At 49.9% G+C, this 11,796-nt stretch overlaps 1 pseudogene; it reads right to left on the bottom strand.

The window, feature by feature from the left end:
• Positions 1 to 973: 973 nt before the first annotated feature.
• LOC146188086 (uncharacterized) lies at positions 974 to 2,991 on the bottom strand (annotated as a pseudogene).
• Between the last annotated feature and the right edge of the window lie 8,805 nt (positions 2,992 to 11,796).

Below are 11,796 nucleotides of genomic sequence, written 5' to 3'. Positions count from 1 at the left end.
GGATCATCGGCTCGCACAGCTGGACGCGAAATTGGGAGCACGTGAGGCAGTTTCCAATGAACGCAGCAAGCTGAGCGCTTAAACCTGGCCACCAAACGGACTCTCTTGCCCTTGCTCTACACCTTACCACACCCTGGTCGCCCTCATGAAGCAGCTTTAACATTCTGCTTCTAAGGCAGTGTGGCACCAACAGGCGGGTGCCGTGCAGGAGGACCCCTTTGCATACATTAAAAACGGCACGATCCTGCCAATAGGGCCTCAAAACAGCTGATAACGAATGTAGACTAGGCCAGCCCTCCCGGAAATAGCGACGCAACGTACGACAAGTCTCGTCCTTCGCCTGTTCTTCGGCTACTAAGCGGAAGTGCTCCGAATCTCTTAACTCCGATAACGTACCAGCAACGTAACAGTTGATTTCATTGACCGAAAGAAAGTTAGTCTTTTGGCCTGGCCCTGGCGCTCTGGAGAGTGCATCCGCTATTTTAAGGTTTTTTCCCGGGACATATTGCACCTCAAAACTGAATAGCATTAGCCGCATTCTAAACCTTTGAATGCGAGGCGGAACCAAATCAAGTGGAGTCTTTCCTAGCAAAGCAACCAACGGTTTGTGGTCTGTTTCTACCGTAATGTGTAGTCCACGCACAAAGCTTTTGAGATGTTCTGCGGCCCATGTTACAGCCAAAATCTCTTTTTCGATTTGCGCATAGCGCATCTCAGTTGGTGTGAAGGATTCTTGAGACAAAAGCAACCGGCCGCTTTTTTTTATTTGGTTGCACTTGCAGTAAAACTGCTCCTAAGCCGTACGACGAAGCATCTGCAGAAATAATCGTTGGACGTTGGGCACCAAACTTAGCCATACACCTATCTGAGCAGATAGCACTCTTCACGCCATCAAAAGCTATCTGCTGAGGCTCTGCCCAGACCCACTCTGTGTTCTTTTGGAGCAGCTGACGCAAAGGCGCTGTTTGTTCAGCTAATTCTGGAATGAATCGGGAACAATGATTAGCAAGACCTAAAAATCTGCGCATTTCTGCAACGTTCTTCGGCGGCTTTACATCTGCAATTGCAAGAACCTTCGCTGGATCCGGGCGTATGCAATCTCGGCTCACACGGCACCCCAGAAACCAAAGCTCGTTACACTGAACTGGCACTTTTCTTTGTTTAGTGTCATGCCGTTTTCGGCCAAGCGTTCTAAAGTGCACATTAAGCGTTCGTCGTGTTCCTTCTGACTAGAACCAAAGACAAGGATATTGTCCATTAAGTTCACTACCCCCGGAATTCCATCAAGGATCTCGCACATTTGTTTTTGAAAATACTCCGGAGCCGAAGATATGCCAATGCAATAGCGGCCAAATGGAGTAATGAAAGTTGTGAGCAGTTGACATTCCTTTGCTAACCTCACTTGGTGGAAACCAGAGTTTGCGTCCGGTTTGGAAAACTTGACGGCCCCACTGAGCAACCCGAGTGTCTCATCCACAGTTGGAAGCACAAACCGTTCACGTTGCACCGATTTGTTCAACTGAGTCAGGTCAACGCATATTCGCACTTGTCCTGACGGCTTCAAGACGGGCAGTATGCCAGCACACCACTCCGTAGGCCCTTGAATTTTACGAATGACCCCATTCTTTTCCATTTCTTCCAGCTCTTGTTTTACCCCGTCCCGCAGTGGTATGGGTAAGCGACGAGCAGTGTGAATGGCATAGGGCACCGCGTCTGGCTTCAAACGAATACAGTATTCGCCTTTCATGGTCCCCAGACCACGGAACAGGGAACTAAATCTTGTCTGCACCACCTGGTGAACTGATGCCTCGTCCACAAACTTCACTATTCCCAACGCTTCTATTGCCGGTAAGCCAAGAATCACATTGCTTACCGAATTGACAACGAAAACATTCTGCCTAACCGAAGCATGTTTCCACAGAATGTCGGCAGTAAACATTCCATTCACGTCCAACTGGTCACCGCCTGGTGCCATCAAAATAACATCAGTAGACGTTAGTACCTTAGGCAACGCTGGAAATGACCCTGACACCACATTTATCTCGGCTCCCTTGTCAACTTTGGCCGAAACAACTACACCATTAGTAACAACCTGGACAAAGAGTGCTTCTGCTGATGTCGCAGAGAAATTCCCCACGGAAAACGTCCCACAGTTCTTGTTCAGATGCTCCCCCCGAGGACAGTGGACTCCTACCTCCAAATGCCGTACTTCGGGTTCCGTGGTCCAGTGTGTCCGTGGGCAGACAGCCGCGAAGTGTCCCCGGCGCTGACACCCGTAGCACAGCGTTTCACTGGCAGGGCACGACGACCTGGAATGAGGGACCCTACCGCATGCTGCACACTTCAGGTGCTCCGGATGTTTCTGGTTTGGTGTCCGCCTATGAACAGTGTCGACTTCAGCGCTCCTCAGTGAACCATCACAGTCCACGCTGCTGCGAATATCCTGCTGTTGCCGTTGCACAGCTTCTTTCAGACGTGCCTTGGTGAGAGCACCTTCTACAGTCAGCGCCGCATGCATTTGAAGAGCTTCCGATAACTTCACGTCTTGTATCCCACTTACAAAGCGGTCGAGAATCACACGCTCTTTCATCTCCCTGTAGTCGCATCTATCGGCCAGCGTATGTAACTCCTTAACATACTGATCCACGGACTCGTCTGGTCCTTGGTGGCGGTGATGGAAGCACGCGCTTTCGTAGACTAGGTTCCGTGTGGCAACAAAATGGGTATCAAACAGTTTCTTCACCACGTCATATTTCTTCGAGTCTTCCTCAGACAGGCTGAAAGCCTTGAAAATATTTCGTGCCTGTCGTCCCATCGTGTAAAGCAACGTACGCACCTGAGGCTCTTCAGTTCGCTCGTTAAGTCCCGAGGCGAATCGGTAGTCATCGAATTCTTGTTCCACTCAGGCCATTCGGATGTCTTGACAAAGTTGAAGCTTGCTGGCGGCTGCACCAGGAAAGCCTGGGAGGATACCTTCGTTTCTTGCGCCATTTCTCGTTGCTGTTATTCGGGCTGGTAACGATACCTTACAACTACCGCGGGTCCAGTACAACCCGGACAACCACTTCTGACACCATGTGGAGTTCGATGGACGACACTTCACACAGGGTTTCTGCATGGCCGCCCCTCGACCAGGCCTCAGGGAACAAGCCCCTCTTTATTGCAACATGAAAAGTATATATACAGACACCGAGTATCTCACGCATGCGCCCGGCATTGCAAACGTACACGTGCACTTGTTAAGATAGCTACTATCACACAAGTAGCGATAATGCCACAGATCGCATCGACACAACTGTCACACAGCCAGCGCATCGCAAGGAACAGAGCCGTCATTTTCGCTCTACTCAAGTTGACTGGTTTTGGGGTTACCTCGTTTCGCTCACAATTTCAGTCAATATTCAGCTCATAGGCAACGTCACCCCTTTAGTCTTGTCGATGAAGTAACCGCAGTCACCGGTGAGATCAGTGATGAAGCAAAATTTTAATATGGCCGCCGACGAATAGGAGCAGGGCAAGATGAGTGGTTTGAGACTGGTATTGTATTGAGAGCGTTACAGAATTCCCCCTTGTTCGGGGCCGCTCTTGCGAAACAAATATTAAAGCAGAAGGAACTAAAAGAGCGTTTCGAAAGTGCGGGTACGCCGAATTGCGCGCAGAATCGTATCCGCGCATGCGATGGAATCGCCTACGTTTGTCGCATTGCGAGGCGTTCCGGAGTTCGTCATGCTTGTTTCTGCCTTCTCTTGTTCTGAAACCTTCTCAGGGGCGCGTTATTGTTGGCGCTGACTGTCATCGGTAATTGCGAACGCGTCTGCATCACAGGGCATTCTTGAGTCCTTCTTGCCCCCGTCGGACTTAGTTCGCCTGGCCCCACGGCCGCCTTACCGTTTGCGGGCTTAGCCCCAGCGAGTTGGTTTACACTTAGTGATTCACTGTCATCGTTGAGCTTTCGTAGTAGCTCCCAATCCTCTCGAATATTAAGCAGTCCATCATCATCATCAGCCTAACTATACCCACTGCAGGGCAAAGGCCTCTGCCATATTTCTCCACTAAACCCGGTTCTGTGCTAGTTGAATCCACTTGACCCCTGCGAACTTCTTAATCTCATCCGCCCACCAAACTTTCTGCCGCCGCCTGCTACGCTTTCCTTCCCTTGGAATCCAGTGTGTTACCCTCAGCGACCATCGGTCATCCTCTCTTCGCACTACATGTCCTGCCCATGTCCATTTCTTCTTCTTAATTTCCACAAGAATGTCGACAACTTGAATTATTTCTCTGACCTACTGTGCACGCTTCCTATCTCTTAATGTTACCCCTACCATTTTTCGTTCCATAGCCTTCTGGGAAACGCTCAACTTAACTCTCTTGGTTAGCCTCCACGTTTCAGCCCCATGGGCGGGTACAGTCAAGATGCAACTGTTGTATACTTTCCTCTTGAGCGATACCGGTAAGCTGCTAGTCATAATCTGCGAATGCTTGCCAAATGCGCTCCATCCCAATCTTATTCTTCTTGTTATTTCCTTTTCATGGTCCGGATCTGCGGTTACTACCTGTCCTAAGTAGTCATATTCGCCTACTACTTCCAGTACTTCGCTACATAATGTAAACTGCTGTTCCTTCCTGAGGCTGTTGAACATTACCTTAGTCTTCTGGATATTGATTTTCAAGCCTACCTTTCTACTTTTCCTGTCTAGGTCATCAATCATTATTTGCAGTTCATCCCCCGAGTTGCTTAGTAGGGCAATGTCATCAGCAAATCGCAGATTACTGAGGTATTCTCCATCTACTCTTATCCCTAACTGCTCCCATTCCAAGTCTCTGAATACTTCGTCTAAGCAAGCTGTGAATAGTACTGGGGAGGTTGCGTCTCCTTGCCTAACACCTTTCTTTATCGGAATTTTTTTACTTTCCTTATGCAGAACTATGGTTGCTGTGCAGCCACTATATATATCTTCCAGCACTTTTACGTACAGCTCGTCTACCCCCTGATTTGTCTGCATCACCACCGAGGTTTCAACTGAGTCAAATGCTTTTTCGTAATCAATGAATGCTATGTATAGGGGCTGGTTATATTCCGAGCATTTTTCTATCACCTGATTGATGGTATGGATATGATCGACAGTAGAGTACCGTTTCCGAAACCCTGCTTGATCCTTTGATTGATTGCAGCCTAAGGTTGTCCTGATTCTATTAGCGATTACCTTAGTAAATACCTTATACGTAACAGACAGTAAGCTGATTGGTCTGTAATTTTTAAGGTCCTTAGAGTCCCCTTTCTTATGAATGAGGCTAATGTTTGCACTCTTCCATGGTTCCGGTACCGTCGATGACACCAGACACTGCGTATACAGGGTGGCCAGCTTTTCTAGCACGATATCGCCCCCGTCCTTCAGCAAATCTGCAGTTATCTGATCCTCTCCAGCTGATTTCCCCCTTTTCATAGTTTCCAGCGCTTTCTTGACCTCGTCCTTCGTCACTTATGGAACGTCTGACTGTTTTCTTCCTACCGCCAATCTCAATACGGTCCTGACTACTTTGGCTACTGTAGAGATCTGCATAGAACTCCTCGGCTACTTTGACTGTCTTGTCCATATTCGTATGACGTTGCCCGCCTTGTCCCTCATTGCATACATCTGGTTATTGCCTATGCCCAATTTCTTCTTTACCGCTTTAAAGCTTCCTCCGTTCTTTACAGCATGGTTTATTTTCTCGATGTTATACTTCCTTATATCGGCCACATTTATTGATTAGCTTTGATATCTCGGCCAATTCGATCTGGTCTTGAGGATTGGAAGCTTTCATACTCTGGCGTTTCTTAATCAAATCTTTCATCTCCTTAGACAGCTTAGCGGTATCCTCTCTACTTCTACCGCGCACTCAGTAATGATATCTCAGAAATTAATGTTCCTTGATTCTAGGGTAATGTCACCATCCTCGGTTAGAGCTGAATACCTATTCTGTAACGATATCCTGAACTCTTCTGCCCTCCCCCTCACCGCTAATTCGTTGATGGGTTTCTTTCTTACTAATCTGTTGCGTTCCTTCTTCATAATTAGGCTAATTCGGGACCTCACCATCCTGTGGTCCCTGCATCGCACTCTCCCGATTACCTCTACATCTTGCATAATGGCGGGGTTTGAATACATTATTAAGTCGATTTCATTTTTAGTCTCCCCGTTAGGACTTTTCTATGTCCATTTCCGGTTATTTCGTTTGCTGAAGAAGGCATTCATGACTCGTAAGTTATTACACTCTGCAAACTCAACTAGTAACTCCCCCCTGCTATTCCTAGAACTAATGCCATAGTCACCTACTGCCTTGTCTTCTGCATGCTTTTTCCCTACCTTGGCATTGAAGTCACCCATTAGTACAGTATACTGCGTCTTTACTTTTCGCATTGGCGATTCTACATCTTCGTAGAAGCGTACAACGGCCTGGTCATCATAACTACATGTAGGTGCATAGGCCTGTACAACCTTCAGTTTATACCGCTTATTAATCCTAATTACGATGCCTGCCACCCTCTCATTATTGCTATAGTATTCATCTATATTACCCGCTATATACTTATTGACAAGGACACCTACTCCTAGTTGTCGCCTCTCTAGTAAACCTCGATAACACAGTACGAGCCCATCCTTCAGTACAGTATATGCCTCATTTGGCCTCCTAACCTCACTAAGCACTATGCCATCTCATTTCATACCCTCTAGTTCCTCTAACAGCACTGATAAACTATCTTCACTAGCTAGCGTTCTAGCATTAAACGTTGCCAGGGTCAGTTTCTAATAGCTTCCTGTCCAGCGGAGCTAGAGATTCTTAGCACCCGCTGCTTCACAGGTCTGACCGCCGCCGTGGTCAGTTGTTCCACAGCCGCTGGTGACTGAGGGCCGGGGTTTTGTGGAGCTTATCATAAGAGGCAGTCCATACCCTCTGAAAGTTTGTTGTTAAGAGCACACACCAGCTGTGCCCTCTGCTGGGTTTCTGTTGTCGATATTTCTTGTTTTAAACTTACGGGTAGGATAACTAGCCCAGCGTCGATTTTCTCGCCAAAAGCAGAGACCAGTTTGATTCTGCCAGATGGTTGGCGTTCTTTGACTGACACTTTATCTTCTCTAATCACCGTGATCTCGGTACCGGTGTCAAGAATTGCCGCGACAGGTACACCCGCGCAGTCCATTCCGACCTTCTGTAGTTCTGAAATCCGCACGGCGTCAACATTCCCTGCGGTTTTTATATCGGCTACGAGCGTCTTCTCGCCACCAGTCTGCTCCGAGATCTCGTTGTTGTTTTAAACCGCTACCGCCACTCTGTGTGTTCGCGCTCCTCGGGTGGTAACATTTCGTTCATTGTTGTTTCGACCCGCGTGCGGGCAGTCTCTGGCGACGTGACCTTCCTCATTTTACGTGAAACATCCGGAACTTCTTTTGAGAGTAGGTCTACTTTCACGTACGTTTGGGCGCTCAAGTGGTGTCGTTGGTTGCCGTACCACTTTACCTTTACCTTTAGCGTCTTCGAACGTATCTAACTCGCTAGCCAGCTCTTTAGGTGTAAGCCATTTGGAGCCCTCGCGCAGGCGTATGTATACTATACATTCGGGACTAAGGCCAGCTTTCATGCGATGAGCTACCATTAAAGAAATATTTTTCTTCTTTGTTTCCACCTTCCTAGCTTGCAAGTAATGATCAATTGCGAGGCGAATTGTGACCACGATTCATCGCTAGTCTTACGCGCACTTTCGAAGCGTTCGAGGCACCGTAGAGGGGTCAGCTTCAGCTCGTTAAGCACTGCGGCTTTCACTGCTGCATAAATGTTACATTCATCGGGCTCTAGACCGTGTAGGAGATATTTAAACCGTTCCGTGAGTGCCGGCAAAATCAGATGTACTCGTTGGTCCTCTATGAGGTGAGTGTACGTTCGACTATCTCGAACCATACCGGGACGTCCGGGTCGCTCGGAATTTTTAGCCCTAACAAAACTTATCACACTCAGTGATGGGTTCTAAGCCTGACCGCGGCGCCGCAATCGAAGAGGTTTGCCCACATTCCGCCCTGCCTAGCCAGCAGTTTTGCGGGGTCCGCCCTACTTCGACCCTCCTAACTTCAGCTTGAGCCTTCTAGGCTTCTGCTAATCCTTTTTGAGTATCCAATTTGTGCTTTCTCAGTTCTACCTCCATCTTTCTCATTTCCATCTCGGCGTCTATCTTTCTCATTCCCATCTCGGCTTCTATCTCCATCTTTCTAATTTCTAATTCAGTTTCTCGTTTCGCTTTTGCTGTGTGTTCCTTTTGCCTTCTTGCGTGTGCGGGAGTACTAAAAGGCACATTGGTCCGACCAGCACGCGTCATCTTCCTACCACTCATAGTGTTATTCTACTGCACGCCGACACCACGCACCTCCCGCTCCCAATGCCTGAGCAACGCACACCAACGGACGCAAGAAATCCTGCTCTCCTGAGCAACGGTAGCGCCTTCTTCTCCGCGTCGCTCCTCGCTGTGGGGCCCTTCCGATCGTCGCCGCCTCTGGCCGTCACCGCTGGGGGTCCCTGTGTCCTTGCACGCGTTGAGGAAGCTCCTACCCCGAACGACCGGGAGATCTTGGCACTTCAGCAGTGGTTGCGCCCTCCTTGCCACGCCGCTCCTCGCTGGTGGGCACTCCAATTCGCCGCTGCCTCTGACCGTCTCCTCTTGGGGTCCCTAGGTCCTTGCACACGGTGAAGCTCTTCCACCTTGAACGGCCGGCAGACTTCGGTGAGCGCCGATAACTTTGCGACGGCTCGTGTAACGGGCTGGGCTTGCGCAGTGCTGCAGTTGCCGAATCGTATTGTCGACTGCGCCAGTAAACGTCACGTTCTTCCTGTCTCTTCAAATCTTCCGCACCTCTCCAAGGCGCTCCTCGATTCGGCAGGCGACATGCAGTTCACACACAAACATACAATGAGACGTAGGACGACGAACTCGCAGTAACAAAGCGAAAATTACCTTTATAAACACAAGATACAGAAAAGGTATTTACACGAGGCAGAGAGACGACACTTTACAAACGAGACTGGGCGAAAGACTAACTGGAAAATGAGCGAATCGCTCTTTTTACGACTTCTCAGTCGGGGCCTGCCTGCTACGCTGTCTTCGTCGGCGGCTAGCCTCAGCACAAGAACCAGAACTAGAATCGTCGATGGCTGCACGGCGCGTTCTTAAATAGCCAGCGCGGAATCTTCTAGGCGCGGAGGAGGAACGGAAAGCAGCTTACCGCTGCCAAAGCTATGCCTCCCCCCCTCGGCCCTCTGGAGAGGTCTCGAAATTACTCGAACATGGTCAGCACGCGCGGCCCTCTGGCGCGAAGCCAAGGTATATATAGCCAAGGTATATATCTACCTTGGCGAAGCGAGGAGGAGGGCCGGGACCGTGCGGGGGAATGCACGCGTGGCTCCACCCGTGACGACGAGGGTGAGGAGGCGCAGCGCGGTGGCCGAGATTACGTAAACGGTAGCGTCGTGTTCTCGCAGCGTGTAGAACATTAAACATTAAACATTAAAAAAAGGGCCACCGCGGCCTTACAGCATCCTCACTCCTCCCATTGGATGATAAAAACTAGGCGAGTAAGACGTGCGGGCTGCGGTTTCACACGTGCGAAGCCTGGCTGTGCAGAGCGAGGGCGCTCAGTATAGCGACGGGACTATTCGCGCTTCTCGGCAACTGCCCTCAAGCAGATATTTTAAGTCGCGTTTCTTGCTATAAAATTATACGTGCATGTTTTCTGTAGTCCGGTGCTGAAACGCACCGGCAAAATTGCGCTTTCCTGCTTGTTTGATGCGCCTGTACATTAAAGTAGTGATAACGCACCTCAAAATTTCAATATGCTTTCTCCGAGGTGCCTTGCGTACTGCCACTTTACAAGCCGTAACTCCGGTACAACGATATTAGAAAGCTTGTGAACCCTTTCAGGCCACCTAATCTCTCTTTTAGGCTTGCAAAATTGTGTTAGCCCCTTGGGGAGGCTGTGTATAAAAAAGTGCAATGATTGATTCTAACAAATTTGTGCATTTGCTTGTAGGTAAGTTTTGGTTTAAGTAACGAACTATAATGAAACCTTCTTCACACTTAGCCATTAGATGCACATGATTACTTTCTCGTTCGCGGAACCCTTATTTCAGGACAACACTGTCTGGTAAACCTAGCACATATTCGTCCTAGAAACAAGCAAGTGCTAACCATGTCTTCTATCACCTGCTTTTCTGTTTTCCGCAGGTGCCGAGAGAAGCGAATAGCCCCGTCGCTATCTGAGCGCCCTCGCTGGGCACAGCCAGGCTTTGCACGCGTGAAACCGCAAGCCGATAATCATACGCGCCTAGTTTTTATCATCCAATGGGCGAGAGTGAGGGTGCGAAGTTACGTCAGCTGTTGTAGCCTTGGCGCTGACAAGCACCGATAAGCCTAAGCGAGCCCAATGCCGCCAAACGGCCGCGCGCTTGCTCCGGCAGCCTTCCGAGCAGCCTGGTTACTTTTGGCAAAGACGGTACGTCTTCTCCGATCACTCTGACTAGATCTCCTCCTTCCATACGTGACGTACTGTTACGACTCGCCATTGTCGTGTGCGACAACCGACGCGGTCACAGCGAAGCATCAGGCAAAGCAGCGTTTCGGCTTTTTCAGCGCCGTCCGGTCGGCCGCGCAACGCTTTCTCCAGCGGGCGTGTCTGGGCACGCCGAAGTTGCACGCGCCGTAATGTGTGTGCCTGCGTGTTTGCGCGAACGCTGGCCAAGCCCGGCGCTCGAGGGAGAGTGCGTCGTCCTCACCCGTCTGCTGGAGGTGGAGGAGGTCGCGACTCCGCGGACGTAGTCACCTCATCTTGTTCGGACATGAAGTCTCTCCCTGTCCCTCTGAACTGACAAGCCTATAAAAAGCAGCGGCAGACTCCGCTGCGAAAGAGACTACTCGAGAGACGTCGTAGAGACTACGCCAGACACCAGCTGTGTGAGCGTGTCAGTTTTCTCTCCGGGCAAGCTTCTCTGCCCGTTTCTAACTGATGTTGAATTTAATTTTTGTTTTCCTAAAAGACGCCTTGTCTTCGCTGGGACCGTTGATGCCGTCCGCTGAGCCACGGAGCCGCCAAGCCAACGCTACCGATGACGCCGCAACCTGCGTGTAACAACTGGCGGCAGTGATGCGATACCAAGGCGCGAGCCCCAAAATCGAACTAGCATCAGCGCTGGGAAGAGCCAGGCGAGACCGTCACCTAACAACTGGTGAACAGCGGTGGGACGACCAAGCCATGACAGTGGTCGGTAAGATAAGCTAGGCCTAACCGAGGTGCAACATCTGGTAGGAAGAGATGGAGGAAGAAGAAGTGGAGGTTTCCGAACGTCTGAAGCGAGCGCTCTTCCACTTTTCTGGATTTTATATCGCTGTGAGCTATTTGTGATTTCGTCATCCTTCGGGATGGCGGGCGCACGACCCCTGCGCCCACCCGCCACCATCGAACAGGCTACGGCGTACTCGATGGGGCACCTCGACGTCGCGTACGTGGAGCTTACAGACTCGGCAGATGACTCCACAGTGACTGAGATGAATTCTGACAACAGCTACACGCCTGTACAGTCGCGCCGCCTGAAAAGGAAGCTGTGCCGAACATCAGTAATGAGTGAGACACCAAAGAAGAATGCTGAAAAGCAAGGGATCTTTTCCGTGGCCTTCGTACCAACAACGGCAACGGCGAATCTGAATGTGTAAACAGACAGCACCTGACCCAGTTTTTCGACCAGCTGGTTCTCGGTGAAGTTGGCGAAGTCAGAATT

Source organism: Amblyomma maculatum, chromosome 5 (assembly GCF_055883805.1).
Source record: "Amblyomma maculatum isolate TAMU_Amacu chromosome 5, ASM5588380v1, whole genome shotgun sequence".
NCBI classification, from domain to species: domain Eukaryota; kingdom Metazoa; phylum Arthropoda; class Arachnida; order Ixodida; family Ixodidae; genus Amblyomma; species Amblyomma maculatum.
The sequence above is the reverse complement of the archived record's forward strand: the minus strand, read 5'-3'. Positions and strand labels throughout refer to the sequence as shown.